The sequence below is a fragment of the Lepidochelys kempii genome, chromosome 2 (genome assembly GCF_965140285.1).
Source record: "Lepidochelys kempii isolate rLepKem1 chromosome 2, rLepKem1.hap1, whole genome shotgun sequence".
Taxonomy (NCBI): Eukaryota; Metazoa; Chordata; order Testudines; family Cheloniidae; genus Lepidochelys; species Lepidochelys kempii.
Window position 1 is genome coordinate 162,294,464 of NC_136381.1, and position 18,913 is coordinate 162,313,376.

Consider the following 18,913-nt stretch of genomic DNA (forward strand, 5'->3'; position numbering starts at 1 on the left):
GGTCAGGCTGGGTGCTGTAGCTGCGCTGCCCCCAGAAGCTCACAGCCCCGCCTCTCAGAGCATTGCGCTGGTGGCACAGTGAGCTGAGGCTGCGGGGGAGGGGGAACAGCGGAGGAGGGGCCGGGGACTAGCCTCCTTGGCCAAGGGCTCAGGGGCTGGGCAGAATGGTCCCGCGGGCTGTAGTTTGCCCACCTCTGCTCTAGAGCTAATTTGCATGCTGTAATTCTGTTAGTTGAAATGAGGTAGAGGTATGAGAGGAACTGGACTTGAATATCGAGTTCTTATTAGCAGAGTGGATACAAATGAATGATTAAATTAAAAATGTGATTTTTATTTAAATTTGATTTTTCCAATTAAAGTTTGTTTTAAAAAATCCATTTTAAATGAAGTTTGATATTGACAACCAACGATAAGGCCTAAACTGACTATAATTAAGGCTATGATTTAGTCACGGGTATTTTTAGTAAGTCATGGACTGGTCACTGGCAATAAACAAAGTCACGTCCCGTGACCTGTCCATGATTTGTACTATAAATACCCCTGACTAAATTGTAGGTGGTGTGGGGGTGCTCTGGCTGATGCTGCTGCTACTGCTGCTGGGGGGGGGGGGGGGGGGGCTCTAGCATGCTACCACTGCTGCTTAGGTGCCCCTGGGGTCAGCCGTACCTGCCACTACAGAAGTGTCCTGGAGGTCCCAGAAAGTAACAGAATTCATGACCTCCATGAAAGACTCGTAGCCTTAATTATAATAGATTACAATCATGTAAATTAAATACAAAAAAAAGCATCATCTGTGCTGCAATGTTTCAAAGGTAGTCAAGCCACTGAACTGGTAGAAATTGCCACTTAAGCACCTGGAACCAGAGTTTGTTGAAAGCAGTAGCCCCTTCTGTGGGTGAATAGAGAATATTTTCCTCATGAAGGTTTATTAAGCTAGTTCATTCAACACATTTCATTTCAAGTTAAGAAACTGTTTGGGAGTTCAAAAAGCAGGAAAGCTTGTTTTCCATTCTATGAATAAAAATAGATGTGAGAGGATGAGATTTACTAGTTCTGAAATCTTGAAAGACCAGAAACAGTTCAGTTTACTAACTACAGATGTACTTTGTTTAATAAATCCATTTTAAATATAAAACATACTTTGATAAACTTTTTTTATATATACAGCTCAATTAAAGTAGTTTTGTTTAACAAACTTTGAAAATGCTATTTATGCATTTTTATTTAAATTTGAATTTCTATTCAAATATAGCAAGTAAGATCAAGTAAAATCTAATCTAGTAAATAAGAAACGTATTCACCATTTTCTAACAATACACTTATTTAGATTAATTATTTTTAAGTGTGTGTATATATAGGTGTATATACATATGTATATAAGTATTAAAAAAAATGACAAGCAACTGTTGACCCACTGGATCATGGTGTATTAGTAAAAGGTCTAGTCAGGTGCCTGATGAATTGTCTTATGGTTGACAAAAGCAACACAGATTTTTACAAGTTTCACAAATCCATGTGTTGTCTGAGTTGGAGGCCAAGATTACAGCACACTGTTTTCTTCTTTCTTGCTTTGCTTCCATCCTGTGGAACAAAGTTGCTTCATATTGAGCTGCACCCAGTGCCACATGTTCCATCCAGATTGAACAGGATTCTGCAGGCTTCCCCTAGCTGTCTACATTTATGTTGAGCGACTTCTTATCATTTTTGGACATATTGGGGTACCACCGTGAAGGGCAACCCTGTTTTTTAAGAGCTGTCTCGAATCTCGCTGTGCAAAATATTCTTGGAGATATGGTCTTCTCCCATTCTCCTGACATGACTGAGCCATCGCGACCTTCGCTTCTTGATAGTAGTTTCTAATTGTGTCAATTCTGCATGCTCCAGCACTTCTCTGTAGGGCAGTTTGTTTTCCCACTGTAATTCCAGAATCTTACACAGGCATCTCATGTGAAAGCTGTTGAGTCTCCTGATATGCCTAGCATACGTAGTCTTGTTTCTCAAACATGGAGCAGGGATGATGGCATGCAAGTCTGATAGATTTTCATCTTCACCTTAGTTGATAATTTGCTGTTGTTCCATGCATGTTTCTGTAATAGCCTGAAATTCTTAGCTGCTTTTCCGATTCTGCCGTTCAGTTCAGTCTGAAGGTCAAGTTTCCTGCTGATCATAGAACCCAACTAGCAAAAGCTGTTATGACGCCAAGAGATTTACCCTCCGGAGTAATGTCAGGCATTGGTTCTTGTGTCCTTGTATATGATCCATCTTCTTAACCTGAAGCTCTTACATGATGCAGAAGACTTGTGCAAGAGATTTTGCATAAAAGATTCACTGTGGGCAACCAAGGTGGTGTCATCTGCAGGCAGGAAATATCTCATAACCAGCTCTGTCACCTTGGTTTTCACTCTAACCCTTTCGATGTTAAGCAAGCCTTCATCTAGTCTGGTTCGAAGATAAATGCCATCATTGCTGTTAATAAATGTGTATATCATTGCTTAAATAAATGTGTGTAGATATTATGTATCCTTCTGATTAGCAAAAGGAAGAATTAGAGTGAAGACTATATTTAGCTGCAAAATCAACATGTTTTAATGGTTACAAACCAATGAGAATCAAAATTTCTTCAGGAAAATAACTAGGTACAAATGCAAATCAACATTAAAATCAATGATCTAAATCAAGTTTTCCTGCTTGCTGATTTTAATAATGTTTAAAATCAGTCCACCCTGGTTCTTCGTAATTCTCTTCTGGTTTCTCATCCGTGAAATCTGAGAAACCATTGGAGTTTCATTCTGTTTCTGTCATAAGTTCATTTTTGTGTTCAAAAGGCTCTATAACAGGTTTTTAACAAATGCTTGAGATTTCATAATTTAAAAGGTGGTATATAGTATCTAATTCCATCATTCTAGAGTGGTAATGTACTTGCAAACTACTTCAGCATGGAAGGTTTTCCTTTTCATTTCCCCCTCAATGTATGGTATTCCCAGTGAACACTTCTTAATTGTAATTGAAATTGTACCCTTTCTAGGTTTGCTTGTGGTGGTTTTGGCTTTCTTTTTGTTCTGTCAGGGTTTGTTTTGGCAGCTGCACAGTGGCTTGTATATAACATCTTAAGACTCACTTAAAAGATGCTAATTTGAAGCAGAGACGATACCCCAACAAATAATGTATCTGGGGTATACTTTCTTATGAAGTTTAAAAAAAATCTCCCAAACCCTGCTTCTTGATAGAATACTCGTGTGTTTCAGAGGTGCAAAAATAGCTTCAAAAATATATTTCAGATAAAGGATTAAAATTCAACCCAGGCAGGAATGATTTATCACTATCTAGAGTCGGAGATGCATTCTAAAAGATGAAGACAATCACACTCATCCCATATACCACAAATTTGATGAGGACCATTTAGTTTCCTGTTTTTAGAACCCCTTGGTATATTGTCTGTTTCTAGTCAGTGGTTTGTACATTAACTGTTACTGATAGCTCTGAACTGCTGGGCTTTAACCCTGATTTAGCATTGCAGTATAGGGAAATTAATGTGTGTCCAGTCTTGTAAAATATAATGCAGACTTTTATAGTTCTGTTTGCCAGACAAGTAATTTACACTTGACTGGACAGTAAAATATCATTACTTTTTGCATCATGGTAAAGAGAGGGTGAGTTGACTCTTTCTGCATGGGCTGGGAAATTATTCATAATTTTTAGAACTGTTAATATAATTTGATAAGAGGTTAATATTGAAGTCTACTCTGTATTAAATTATTTGAAAGTTAGGGTTTGTCCACACTGGCAATTAACAGCGCTGCAACTTTCTCGCTCAGGGTGTGAACCCCCCCAATTCCCCTCAGCCTGGCAAGTTGTAGCGCTGTAAAGCGCCAGTGTAAACAGTGCCCAAGCGTTGCACCTCATTGTAAACAGTTTACCTCGTTGAGGTGGATGCTTTAGAGCCACGACCACACAAGGCACGTTGCCAGTGTAAACTAGCCCTTAGTATCACTAAAGGCATAGCTACACTGGAAACTTCAAAGCGCTGTCACGAGAGCACTCCTGCGGCAGCGCTTTGAAGTGTGAGTGTGGTCGTGAGCTCTGGGAGGGAGCTCTCCTGGTAATCCACCTCCATGAGGGGATTAGCTCCGAGGGCTGGATTTAGCCCCTCCCCTCCACGGCCGTCAGTGCCCCACACTCTGACAATGCTCCACTTCAGCTGGTGCAAGTGCTCCTGGAGAGAACGCATGAAGGGTAGTGTGGACCCACCAGCCGATTGAATTACTGCAGTGACTGGAGGTAGACCTAAATTAAGTCTACTCCACAATGTGGTGTCCACAAGCCCTTTGTCTTCACAGTTCAAGCTTGTTGAGAAACATGGTTTTGGGAACATTCATTCTCTATGCAGCCTTATCGATGTTTGCTTAGGGAGGGGTGTGTGTGGGGGGGGGGCACTGGTTTTATGGAGCCGTTCTCTTTTTTAAAATACATTAATTGTCAGCGGAGCTAACTGCACCTAGTGGCTGTTAAGCACTGATCTCTGCTAAGTTTGAAACTGGTCATGGATGGGAGGAAGGGGCCATTCAATCACAGATTCTGTCCTTGCCTGTATTGTTACTGGAATTGTTCACAGAATTGTTGCAGAAAATCAAAACTAAGCCATAAAGGTATTTATCTACCCATTTTATGCAGCATTGAAAACTAGTAGTGTGTTTCTGTAAGCACATGACACTAACTGCACTTTCCCCCTCCCTCCTGTGTAACCTTGGGAAACTTCAGATTGTCCTACAATCGCTCATTCAGAAATGACAGAAAAGTGTTTTAGTATGATGGCACCAGACAGTTATACACCATTTCATTTAATGTGCTGTGAATTGTGGGGTCCAGTGCTAAACCTAAAAACATCTTTTGTTTGCTCATCATAGTTAAGAGGGAGGGTTGGCGCACAGCTCAAGGAAACTATAATGTTTGTTAAAAGAACTTGAGGAAATACCTCAAATGGTCTTCTAAGTACCATTTATTTCCAGGACAGGAGATCTCAGAATCATGCATTTAAGAGATAACTAAGGATGTTTGCTGTAGGGTGTCCATCCCCCATTCCAGGCTATGCTCAGTCAAGTGAGAAGTAAAATACAGCCTGTTGGAAAGGAGAACAATGTAGGATTTGATAGAGGGGAGAAAAATCCCTTCTTAAGGAACAAGTGGGTTATGACTTAGTCTAACAGCAATGGTAAATGTCAACAGATGACAATGAGATTAGCCATGATGATGCATAGGAAAACTACACTGTGAATCTAGGCAGCGAAGCATCTTATTGGGCTGGAAAAGCTACATGTCTGCTACGAAAGTTAGTTGCCAATTGGTAAATCAGGTGAATGGATTATTCTTCACCCCACCCCCCCATTCCCTCCTCCTAGTCCAGATTCACTGCAATATGATTTGGCTACCCCAGACTGGATCTCTGTTGCCAAAGACAATTGCAAAATATTTCTCTAGAATACACTGTTAAGGTCTGAGTGTGGCAGAAGTCCTTGTCCGGTTTTGATCAAGTGAACTACTGAGTTCTCTGTTCTTGGAACTCTCTGACTTTACAGAAAATTACAAGAGAAAAGCAAGTTATACAGATGTTGAGGGAGGAGGCCACTGTTCTTGAAACTTGCCAACATAAGAAAAGCTCCTGTGTCCATATGGTATAAGATGGACATGCTGTCACTGGAATCAGTATTTCACCTGAAACCAGAAAATCTCAACCTTGTTGCTTGGTATTAAAAAGAACAAATGAAGGAAGGTTACTTCCAGAAATTCATTTCCACTCTTACAAGAAAGGTCCACAAATGATACTTATTCAGCAAAATGGGTCAAATTTGAGGTAAAAGTGCATGGACTAGAATAGGGCAGGCAGAAGGGCATAGGTGTCCGTCCCAAAGCTTGGAATTCCTACAAGTACAGTTTACTTGGAACCTGAAGTAAAGCATTCAGATATACTTACCTCAGCAACTTCCTTTTGTGGGGTGGGATCCTTGCCCATACATGTACATTGTATGACTTGACTTCACTTAGACATTAGGATAGTCTTAGGGCATATATTGGCTGAATCAACAGTTGATATACAGATAACTACTGCCCTGTTCACCTAAGGAAATTCTTTTCTTACCAGAAGATCTCCTTTCTTCACATTCTCGTGTCCACAGATGTAACCCATGCTAATTGAAAGGCATAATAGTACCTAGGAAAAAGGTTCTTGTGCTCTGCAGAAAGTTCCATTCAAGTTTTATCATGAGGTTCATTAGTTCTGTGAATAAGCTTACTGTTCACTGAGTTAGTTAAAAAAATAAAAAAAACAAGGAGTACTTGTGGCACCTTAGAGACTAACAAATTTATTTGGGCATAAGCTTTCGTGGGCTGAAACCCACTTCATCGGATGCATGGAGTGGAAAATATAATAGGAGGACTGATATATACACACAGAAAACATGAAAAAATGGGTGTTGCCATACCCACTGTAACAAGACTAATCAATTAAGGTGGACTGTTATCAGCAGGAGGGAAAAAAACCTTTTGTAGTGATCAGGATGGCCCATTTCAAACAGTTGACAAGAAGGTGTGAGTAACAGTAGGGGGAAAATTGGCATGGGGAAATAGTTCTTACTTTTGTGTAATGACCCATCCACTCCTGGACTTTATTCAAGCCTAATTTAATGGTGTCCAGTTTGCAGATTAATTCCAATTCTGCAGTTTCTCGTCGGAGTCTGTTTTTGAAGTTTTTTTTGTTGGAGAATTGCGACTTTTAGGTCTGAAATTGAAGGACCAGGGAGGTTGAAGTGTTCTCCAACTGGTTTTTGAATGTTATAATTCTTGACATCTGATTTGTGTCCATTTATTCTTTTGAGTAGAGATTGTCCGGTTTGGCCAATGTACATGGCAGAGGGGCATTGCTGGCACATGATGGCATATATCACATTGGTAGATGTGCAGGTGAACGAGCCTTTGATGGTGTGGCTGATGTGATTAGGTCCTATGATGGTGTCCCTTGAATAGATATGTGGACAGAGTTGGCAACGGGCTTTGTTGCAAGGATAGGTTCCTGGGTTAGTGTGTTTGGTGTGTGGTTGCTGGTGAATATTTGCTTCATATGCCAGGTGTATATAGATCTTCCACTCTGTGTGCAGCGGCAGTCAAAAAAGCAAACTGGATGTTAGGAATCATTTAAAGAAGGGATAGAGAATAAGACGGAGAATATCTTACTGCCCTTCTATAAATCCATGGTATGCCCACATCTTGAATACTGCGTACAGATGTGGTCCCCTCCTCTCAAAAAAGAGATACTGGCATTAGAAAAGGGCAACTAAAATGATTAGGGGTTTGGAATGGGTCCCATATGAGGAGAGAGTAAAGAGGCTAGGATTTTTCAGCTTGGAAAAGAGGAGACTAAGGGGGGGGATATGATAGAGGTATATAAAATCATGAGTGGTGTGGAGAAAGCGAATAAGGAAAAGTTATTTACTTGTTCCCATAATATAAGAACTAGGGGCCACCAAATGAAATTAATGGGTAGCAGATTTAAAACTAATAAAAGGAAGTTCTTCTTCACTCAGCGCACAGTCAACCTGTGGAACTGCTTGCCTGAGGAGGTTGTGAAGGGTACGACTATAACAGGATTTAAAAGAGAACTGGATAAATTCATGGAGGTTAAGTCCATTAATGGCTATTAGCCAGGATGGGTAAGGAATGGTGTCCCTAGCCTCTGTTTGTCAGAAGGTGGAGATGGATGGCAGGAGAGAGATCACTTGATCATTACCTGTTAGGTTCACTCCCTCTGGGGCACCTGGCATCGGCCACTGTGGGCTGACAGGATACTGGGCTGGATGGACCTTTGGTCTGGACCTTATGGCCGTTCTTATGTTCCTACTGATCTTCCACTGCATGCATCCGATGAAGTGGGTTTTAGCCCACAAAGTCTTATGCCCAAATAAATTTGTTAATCTCTAAGGCCACAAGTACTCTCCCCCCGCCCCCACCCCCCCGATACAGACTAACATGGCTACCACTTTTTTTTTTAAGGGAACTCATTAGTTCAGGTTTTTCAGATGCTAAACTCTGTCTGTACACTTTGACTGATGGATCTGATCTGCTTTCATCAGCTACTGGGGACTGAAGATCCAGTGTAGGATCTCTGGAACAAAGTTACTTGCATTCTTTAGGCAATAATACAATTTTCTTATTTTTCTCCATGGTTAGGAAAAGATTAGTTGAATTTGGCAAATAGTTGAATTGAAAATGAAATCCAGCATGTTTCGTACTTTCTTAGGTTTGACTTTTTAGATTAAGTGCATAAAAATCTTGTTTTTTCTTAGATTGGGAGCTGCTTCTACATACAGTCATAAATTACGCTTTTTTGGTTAAAATCTGCAGTTCTTTGTGAATATAAGGCAGGGGTGGGAAAACTACAGCCTGAGGGCCGCATCCGGCCCTCTACATGTTTTAGTCCGGCCCTTGAGCTCCCACCGGGGAGCGGAGTTGGAGACTTGCCCTGCTCTGGGCGGCTCCCAGAAGCAGTAGCCCGTCTCCTACGCATCGGGGCAGCCACGGGGCTCCACACGCTGCCCCTATCCGAAGCGCGGCTCCCGCGGCTCCCATTGGCCAGGAATCGTGGATGGGGCAGTGCGCAACAGAGCCTTCTGGCTATGCCTATGCATAGGAGCTGGCGGTGGGACATGGTGCTGCTTCTGGCAGCTGCTTGAAATTAGCACCACCCAGAGCCTGCATCCTTGACCCCCCCACACACACCCTGCCCTAGCCATGATCCCCTCCTGCCTCTGAACCGCTCAGTCCCAGCCTTCCTGTACCACCAAATCCCTCAGCCCCACCCCAGCGCCTGCACCCCCAGCTGGAGCCCTCACCTACTTCCGCACCCCAACCCCCAATTTTGTGAGCATTCTTGGCCCACCATACAACTTCCATATTCAGATGTGGCCCTCGGGCCAAAAAGTTTGCCCACTCCTGATATAAGGACTCTCATCATGAATCTACAAAATTTTAGTTTTAATGTTTACATTTGCCAGTGGTCTCTGCTTTGGTGAGGCTGAAAGGAACGACAATTCCTCTGGCTCTGAACTGGAATAACTAAATATCTAGAGTAGTAATTTTACACTGGGAACTAGTTACCTCTTAGCACTTGTTTGTTATCATTATACTCTTATTTCTATGCACAAATACTATATAATTAAAACACTTTCAAATTTTGAAAAATATTTTTTTTAAATTTATAGTTTTTGGTTTTATAATTTAGTGGTAGACTTAGTTTATCAGATGGGTATTTGGGATGTTTGGTCTTTTTTCATAAACTACAACTTAACTGGCAGTCAGAAGCTAGCCAATATTGCTACAGTAGTGCCTGCCTCAAACTATCGAACTTGCAGATAGCTACATGAAGGTATTTCTCCTTTTACCTCCTTATATGTATTACAGTTTCAAACTGGGGTGTGAAGTGTGATTTATGTGTGTGCTTGTCTAGTAAACTGTAGCTAATATATGGTTTGGATATGAATGCTAACTTGTGGGAGCTTTGGATATTTGTCCAATTACATTGCAATATATGTATTATAAAAGTTCTCAAAAATAGTCAGAAATATTCAACAAAAGTATCCTTAACTGGGATTTCAGGGGAAAATATTAGCCTTGACCACAGTGGGAAAGTAATGCAGATTCTTTCCTGCACAGGGTTTATCTTCATTAGAAAAATCTACCAGTGTAAACATACATCAATTATGTGTTTTTTTTTTTTTCAGTGTCAAAGTTGCGTTAGTAGAAGCCATCTTACATTTGAGCCATATGTTGATGATATGCTTGGTGTAGGATTTGTTTGTAACTCTTCGTAGGATATCTGTCTGTAACTCTCCTGCTGTATTCTAGAACTTGCCTGTTGCCAATGAGATTTCCAAATTCATCTTAGCTTGGAATTAGCCCAGGTTGTGATCCTGTCTATGGAGTCAAATGTTAATCCTTGTAGCTAAGAGGTAGGGGGAATCTTTGCAGTTGTTTGAATAGTTATGGGGAAGGAGAGAAGGGACCCAGAGATATCAAGATTTCTGATGTGATATGATGACACCTCTACATTTTTCTATTATGTGTTCTTTGATTATGTGCATACTGCTTTTGGGGCAGGCCACCAAACATGGTTGCATTTAGAACCCTGTAAATCTGCAGATATCTGTTTTATATGCTCGGCCCATGTTTGCAGATCATGCATCTGATGCAGATCCAATTTTTATATTTGTGCAGGGCTCTAGTTGTATGACCAGATAGTTTGGAGACCTGGGGTGTTCAGCAGTGAGTGCAGAACTTTAGATTACAGAAAGCAACTTTCTTGGAGCTCTGCTTAACTACCTGGGTACTGCAACACCAGAGAACCAGGATCAGAGCCCCTCCTTCCCCCAGCAGCATGGAGAAGCAAGTGTCTTCATCTTTAGAAACTGGCCATCTCCATTTACTGTGGTCCGTGGGGAACCAGTTTGTTGGTAGAGCTACTGTTGGGGCTGTCATACTTAAGTTGTACAAGACTGTTCTGCCGGTACAGATACTCCATGGGGTCTAAGTGGGGACAGTGTATAAGCCACTGCTACCTAAACATTAGGGTTCTTTGTTTAATGAGACCTCTGTGCCCATTTTCATATAATCATAGAACTTGAAGGGACCTTGAGAAGCCTAGTCCAGTCCCCTACATTTATGGTAGGACTAAGTATTATCTAGACCATCCCTGACAGGTGTTTGTGTAACCTGCTCTTAAAAATCTCCAATGATGAAGATTCCACAACCTCCCTATGCAATTTATTGCAGTGCTTAACCACCCTGACAGTTAGGAAGTTTTTCCTGATGTCCAACCTAAACCTCTCTTGCTGCAATTTAAGCCCATTGCTTCTTGTGTCCTCTTCTCAGAGGTTAAGAACAATTTTTCTCCCTCCTCCTTGTAACAACCTTTTATGTTCTTGAAAACTGTTATCATGTCCCGTCTCAGTCTTCTCTGTTTCAGACTAAACAAACCCAATTTTTTTAAATCTTCCCCCATACGATATGTTTTCTAGACCTTTAATCACTTTTGGCGCTCTTCTCTGGACTCTCTCCAGTTTGTCCACATCTTTCCTGAAATGTGGTGCCCAGAACTGGACATAATACTCCAGTTGAGGTCTAATCAGCGCAGAGTAGAGCAGAAGGACTACTTCTCATGTCTTGCTTACAACACTCCTGCTAATACATCCCTGTATGTATGTTTGTTGCAACAGTGTCCAGATCCATTTCCACAGTACTCCTTCCTAGGCAGTCATTTCCCATTTTGTTTGTGTGCAACTGATGGTTCCTTCCTCAATGTAGTACTTTGCCTTTGTCCTTATTAAATTTCATCCTGTTGCATTTCAGACCATTTCTCCAGTTTCTCCAAGCCATTTTGAATTTATAATCCTATCCTCTGAAGCACTTGCAACCCCTCCCCGCTTGGTATCATCTGCAAACTTAATAAGTGTACTCTCTAAATTATCTAAATCATTGATGAAGATATTGAACAGAACCAGACCCAGAACTGATCCCTGCAGGACCCCACTCGATATGCCCTTCCAACTTGACTGTGAACCACTGATAGCGACTCTCTGGGAACGGTTTTCCAATCAGTTATGCACCCACCTTATAGCAGCTCCATCTAGCTTGCATTTCCCTCGTGTGTTTATGAGAAGGTCTTGCGAGACCGTATCGAAAGCTTTACTAAAGTCAAGATATACAATGTCTACCGCTTCCCCCCATCCACAAAGCTTGTTACTCAGGGAAAGAAAGCTATCAGATTGATTTGACACTCTTTGTTCTTGACAAATCCATGCTGACTGTTACTTATCACCTTATCTTTTATCTAGATCAGGGGTTCTCAAACTGTGGGTTGGAGCCCCAAAGTGGGTCACGACCCCGTTTTAAAGGGGTTTCCTGGGTTGGCTTAGACTTGCAGGGGAAAGTTACAGGCCCCCTGCCTGAGGCTGAAGACCTTGGGTTTCAGCTTTGGCCTCTTGCCAGCAGCAGTGGAGCTTTGGCTTTGGCAGTGGGGCTCTGGTGGGCTCAGGCTTTGGTACCCCTGTCATAAATATAAAGGGAAGGGTAAACCCCTTTGAAATCCCTCCTGGCCAGGGGAAAGCTCCTCTCACCTGTAAAGGGTTAAGAAGCTAAAGGTAACCTCGCTGGCACCTGACCAAAATGACCAATGAGGAGACAAGATACTTTCAAAAGCTGGGAGGAGGGAGAGAAACAAAGGGTCTGTGTCTGTCTGTATGCTGCTCTTGCCAGGGACAGAACAGGAATGGAGTCTTAGAACTTTTAGTAAGTAATCTAGCTAGGTATGTGTTAGATTATGATTTCTTTAAATGGCTGAGAAAAGAATTGTGCTGAATAGAATAACTATTTCTGTCTGTGTATCTTTTCTGTAACTTAAGGTTTTGCCTAGAGGGGTTCTCTGTTTTTGAATCTAATTACCCTGTAAGATATCTACCATCCTGATTTTACAGGGGGGATTTCTTTATTTCTATTTACTTCTATTTTTTATTAAAAGTCTTCTTGTAAAAAACTGAATGCTTTTTCATTGTTCTCAGATCCAAGGGTTTGGGTCGGTGGTCACCTATGCAAATTGGTGAGGCTTTTTATCCAACATTTCCCAGGAAAAGGGGGGTGCAAGTGCTGGGAGGATTGTTCATTGTTCTTAAGATCCAAGGGTCTGGGTCTGTAGTCACCTAGGCAAATTGGTGAGGCTTTTTACCAAACCTTGTCCAGGAAGTGGGGAGCAAGGTTTTGGGAAGTATTTTGGGGGGGAAGGACGCGTCCAAACAGCTCTTCCCCAGTAACCAGTATTAGTTTGGTGGTGGTAGCGGCCAGTCCAAGGACAACGGGTGTAATATTTTGTACCTTGGGGAAGTTTTGACCTAAGCTGGTAAAGATAAGCTTAGGAGGTTTTTCATGCAGGTCCCCACATCTGTACCCTAGAGTTCAGAGTGGGGGAGGAACCTTGACATGGTGGCATAGTGGTGGGATTAACCTGAAATCATTTTGAGATCCAGTTGAGATTTTTTGAACTAGAAATACAGATTTTAAAAAGAATTTTTTTTTTCCTTTGGAAAGGAAGTCCAGAAAGCAGTTGAAACTGAAAGCAGATTATTTTTTCTCTGCTTTGTGGCCAAGCAGAGGCAAAAGGGGTTTACCCTTCCCTTTATATTTATGACAACCCCCTTTCGGGGTCGTGTAGTAACTTTTGTTGTCAGAAGGGGTTCATGGTGCAATGAAGTTTGAGAACCCCAGTTCTAGATGTTTGCAAATTACTTGCTTCATTATTTGCTCCGTTATCTTTCTGGGTAGAGAAGTTAAGCTGGCTGGTCTGTAATTTCTCCTTATTTCCTTTTTTAAAGATAGGCACCTTTTCCAGTCTTCTGGAATCTCTCCCATCTTCTGTGACTTCAAAGATAATCACTAATGGCTCCGATATCTCCTCAGTCAGCTCCTTGAGTATTTTAAGATGCATTTCACCATGCTCTGGTGACTTGAAGACATCTAACTTGTCTAAGTAATTTTTAACTTGTGCTTTCCATCTTTTAGCCTCTGATCCTATCTCATTTTCACTGGCATTCACTATGTTAGACTTCCAATCACCACCAACCTTCTTGGTGAAAACAGAAACAAAAGTCAGTAAGCACCTGTTGGTTCCCCCCCCCTCATTGAGTAATGGGCCTACGCTGTCCATGGTCTTCCTCTTGCTTGTAATGTATTTGTAGAATGTTTTCTTGTTACCCTTTATGTCTCTAGCTAGTTTGATCTCATTTTGTGTCTTGGCCTTTCTAATTTTGTAATTTTTATTTGTAAAATTTTATTTTTATTTTATAATTTTGTAATTTTATGTTTATGTTCATCCTTTGTAATTTGACCAGTTTCCACTTTTTTTGTGGTACTGTTTTTTTTTTTATTTTTGATCATTGAGGACCTCCTAGTTAATCCAGGGTGGTCTCTTGCCATATTTCCTATCTATCTTATGCGGTGGGATAGTTTGCTCTTCTGCCCTTAATAATGTCTCTTTGAAAAACTGCCAACTGTCTTCAGTTGTTTTTCCCCTTAAACTTGCTTTCCGTGGGACCAACTCCGAAAGAAATCCATTGTCCTTTTTTGTTCTCCCTCCTACCATTCCTTAGAATCATGATCTCTACCATTTTATGATCACTTTCACCCAAGCTGCCTTCCACTTTCAAATTCTCAACTAGTTCCTCCCTATTTGTCAAAATCAAATCTAGAACAGCCTCTCCCCTAGTAGCTTTCTCCACCTTCTGAAATAACAAAATTATCTCCAATACATTCCAAGAACTTGTTGGATGATCTGTGCCCTGCTGTTATTTTCTGAACAGATGTCTGAGTAGTTGGAAGTCCACCATCACCACCAAGTCCGTGCTTTGTATGTTTTTTTAATTTGTTTAAAAAAAACCCCTTATCTACCTCTTCTTCCTGGTTACGTGGTCTACAGTAGACCCCTACCATGACATCACCCTTGTTTTGTACCCCTTTTATCCTTACTCAAAGACTTTTAACAAGTCTGTCTCCTATTTCCATCTCAACCTCAGTCAGAGTGTTTTTTTAATATATAAAGCAACACCTTCTCCCTTTTTTCCCCTGCCTGTGCTTCCTGAGCAAGTCATATCCTTCTGTACCAATATTCTAGTCATGCGTATTATCCTAGCAAGTCTCTGTGGTGCCAACTGTGTCCTAGTTGTGTTTATTTACTAGCATTTAGAGTTGTTCCTGCTTATTCCCCATACTTCTTGCATTAATATACAGATATCTGAGATACTTCTTGGATCTCTCTTCCCTCCTCCCGCCCCCTCCCTCCCCCCCCGTTCTGTCTTCTCTCCCTTATCCCTGCTATCGCAGACCATGCTCCACACAAATTCCTACCCTTCTCCCAAGTCTCCTTGTTTTTGACTAACCTGTGGGCTTTGGGCACCTGCCCCCTTTGAACCTAGTTTAAAGTCCTCCTCAGCAGGTTAGCCAGTCTGTATCCAAATATGCCCTTTCTCCTTTCTTGATTAGCAGTTCTTCCTGGAACAGCATCCTGTGGTCAAGGAAGCTGAAGCACTCCTGGCAACACCATTCTCACAGACAGGCATTCACCTCCCGGATGCATCTGTCTCTGCCTGGGCCCTACCCTTGACAGGAAGGATTGAAGAGAACACCACCTGCGCCTCAACTCCTTCACCCTTACTCCCAGAGCCCTGTAGTCACTTCTGATCTGCTGAGATTCATACCTTGCAGTATCATTTGTGCCCACATGGATGAATAGCATGGGGTAGTAGTCAGAGGGCTGGATGATCCTCGATAATCCCTCTGTAATGTCTCAGTACGGACTCCTGCAAAGCAGCATACCTCCTGGGATGCCATTTCAGGCGACAGATGTGTTCCTCCATCCCCCTCAGAGTCACCAACCACCACTACCCTATATTCCTCCTGGGAGTGGTGGCTGAGTGATCCTCCCAGCCTTGAGGGTACATGGCTTCTTCCTCTCCACCTTTTGGGGGTGATTCCTCATCGCTCGTTGCCAGGGCAGCATAATGGTTTTCCATCACCATGGTGGATGGGCTGGAAGTAGGGGTGGAGCACTGCCTGCTGCCAGAAGTAACCATCAGCCAGTGTCCTCCTTGTGACAGAGCCATATCCTCCCCCAGTGGTGTGACAGCAGTCCTCTGTAGCTGGATAGCTTACTGAGCCTTGGATGTCTCCATATGAATACTGTCAAGGAATTCCTCATGGGCATGGATGCTCTTCAGCCTAGCCACCACCTCCTGTAGCTCTTCCACCTGTTTCCTGAGAAATTCCACCAGCAGACACCTTTCATACTGGATGGTACCCCCAGCCTGGCTTTCTGAGAGTGGGAAATGCAGGCCACAGTCTTTGCAAATCCACACCAGGATCTGGGTAGAGGCATCCATGGTTAGGTTGTCTGTCTGGGTACAAGCGCAGGTGCAGGAGACAGAAGCAGCACTGGTACTGGCAATGCGGCATTTCCTAAGCATAGCAATTTATATTATGTCTCCCTCTCAAACTCCCCTGTTTGCGGTCCCTTTGGTTGCTTGGGCCCCTCAGTGGCTTAACCTCTTGCTTTTAAGGCCTTCTCCCCTAGGTCAGTCTTACCCCCTCTTTAATCACACAGTGGGAAGGTGATCACAACGCTGATTGAGGCTGATCAAAGGTGATCAAGGGTGATCCAGGGAACAAAGGCTCAAACAGTCCCCAGACACAATCCCAATTGATCCTGTAACTGAAATAACCTGAAAGAGAGAAAAACACAAACAGCCAAACAAACTCTCACCCCAAGATTAATACTTGCACCTTGTTTGTTCAGCAGGGGGATCTCCTTCTCTCCCTCTCAAAATCCGCTGTTTGCAGTCCCCTTTTGTACTTTCTTGCCCCCAGAGTCTTGGAGTTTATTAACAGAATGGTTATGTCTACATGTTTGTGAAGGCCTTGGTGGATTATCCTGGGTGGTTCACCAACATTAATGCTCCCTTATAAGGGAAGAAAATGCGCATGAAACCAGGATCCTGAAAATAGAAATGAATCTGTATTCACAAGAATCAGCCAAGGGGAACTCTTTCCCCCTTGAATAGCAAAGATATTGATGGGGGGAATATATCAACTGGTTTTCTGAAGGACTCAGCCTATCCCTCTGCTTGCTTGTCTTATGCAGACATGTTGGAAATGTAGCCGGGGGAAAATACCCTGTTTTGCTATAGGATATCTTACGTAGTAAGCCTTTGTTAGCCTGAAGGGCAGATAGATGTCTGATGCACTTGGTGCTGTGGATAATGTCCCCCCATATTTCTGCTTGTTTCACAAATGTGCAAAAATACAATGGGAAAAGTGCAGTGCAAAGGCTATGTGTCAACTTGGATCTAGATGATACATGAGTCACCATTGGTAATGCCAGGAATGCTCAGTGCACATACTGAAAATGGCATAGTACATTATCGCTGTTAACAGAATATATACTCTTGCATTTTCCAGTCTTTCTGTTCTGATGGTCTCAAAGGACTGACATTCTTCCCTGCATCTACATGGCCCAGTAATGCTGCTCCTTCTATACACACATTCTCTTTGTGGTTCTCTGGGACTCAGTCAACAGGCCATTGAACATATTCTCCTTAAACCTACTTTTACTAGACCTCAGATTTGTGAAGTACTGTGCAAGGGTGTCAGTGGGCTTCTGAAATGGTAGCTCTTTTCAGTAGTTGTCCAATGACGGAGATGCATCACTAATCACAATGCATATGCTTATAGTGATGCTCAACATCCTCAAAGTTAAAACTTGTGGCTTAATTTTTTTTTTTTGCATTTCCGCATTCCTTTCCCACATTCTCCAAGAGTTCTGTCACTCAGCAAGGTTGTCAGGAGCTTTTCCCATAGGTCTTATCCTGCACCATCTTAGATACCACTTTTTTGAAGGGAAGGAATTTATAAATGACGCATTTAGTCATTTTTACTCTATTGCAATCTGTACTAAGCTTGGATGAGGTAACTTGACTAGGTTCCCAATACACAGAGAAGGGCACTGTTCAAGAAGTTTGAGTCCAGCCTGGGACCTATGCTGCAAGGTTGTTTAATGGATTTTCCTACCACAGCTGCTGCTGAATTGACGAAGAAACATTTCTTAACAGAGGCTGTAAGGGAAATATGTAGTATCTTGTAATGTTCAGGCCAAATTAGAATAACTATTGTCCCAAAAATTATGGTGGTAATGCCAGATGATTTAAGGACAGATAAAGATATCAGACTTCATATCCTAGCCTTAAAATTAATATGTTTATCCTGGGTACTTTAAGCTTATGAATCACTGAAAACTTTTTTTTACATGTAACTTGTGATTTTTTTTCTGAAGAGGGAGCTTACACTGTTATACATCTTAGACTAACTAATTAGTCTCTGTGGTGCCACAAGTACTCCTTTTCTTTTTGCAGATACAGGCTAACACGGCTGCTACTCTGAAAACTGTTATACATGGTGTTAATCCAAAGATGCCTATTTAGCACCATGAATGCTTTTGTTTTCTGTGCTGCTCTGTATAAAGTAAAGAAGGGAAACTGTACTGTATTGTTTGACTTTTAAACAGTGTTTTAAATTACTGTGTATTTTACTGCCTTTACTACCTCTGGTTAGCACAGGGCCAGCAAGTACAATGTGTGTAATGCTTTGGTTGCACTGTTGTAATGCCTTAGTTCTCACATTAAATTGTGTTTGCTTTTTATACTTTAAGACATTGTGGACTATTTGTGCTGATCTAATTTTTTTTCTAGCTGATTTTCTACCATTTTGCCTCTGACTACATGATTTGTGGTGAGGGGTAGGGGTGTGTGTGTGAGTGGGGGGGCAGAGGGGGTCTGCTGATGACTGAACTGGTAGGAGTAGTTGAAGGGGGAGTTGCCTGAACCAAACTGGAAGTAGGTGGTGGGTGATGTATTGGGGTGGGGCTAGAATTGGGCAACTGGCTTCCTGTTGCAGCTAGGGAAAAAGAGGGAAAATGGTGGATGGAAGTAAAATGGAGCCTCAAGGATGTATATTCCCTTCATTGTAGCTATATTTGCTTGTCCATAAAGGCAGCCATATATACCTGGAAGCAAGTTGCCCAAATTCTTCTGCCCAACACTGAGATTGATGAAATGCTAAATGACAGGGCAGTCTTACAGAGCAACATGTATCACTTGGTAAACTGAACCCCCTAAATTTTATACAGCCCATACCTACAGAATGGAGGGCTGTATTTTTTGTAAAGCAATGATGCTGAAAAGCATCCAGGGAGTCATAGTGGACAAGCAACTCAAGAAGAGCTCTGTGTGATGCTGTGGCAAATGAGGTAATGTGGTCCTCAAATGTATGCACAGAG

At 42.0% G+C, this 18,913-nt stretch overlaps 1 protein-coding gene across 11 annotated transcripts in view; it reads left to right on the forward strand.

Moving 5' to 3' along the window:
• Positions 1-18,913, forward strand: part of GALNT1 (polypeptide N-acetylgalactosaminyltransferase 1) — a 193,756-nt gene that overhangs the window by 28,550 nt on the left and 146,293 nt on the right. The window lies entirely within an intron of this gene.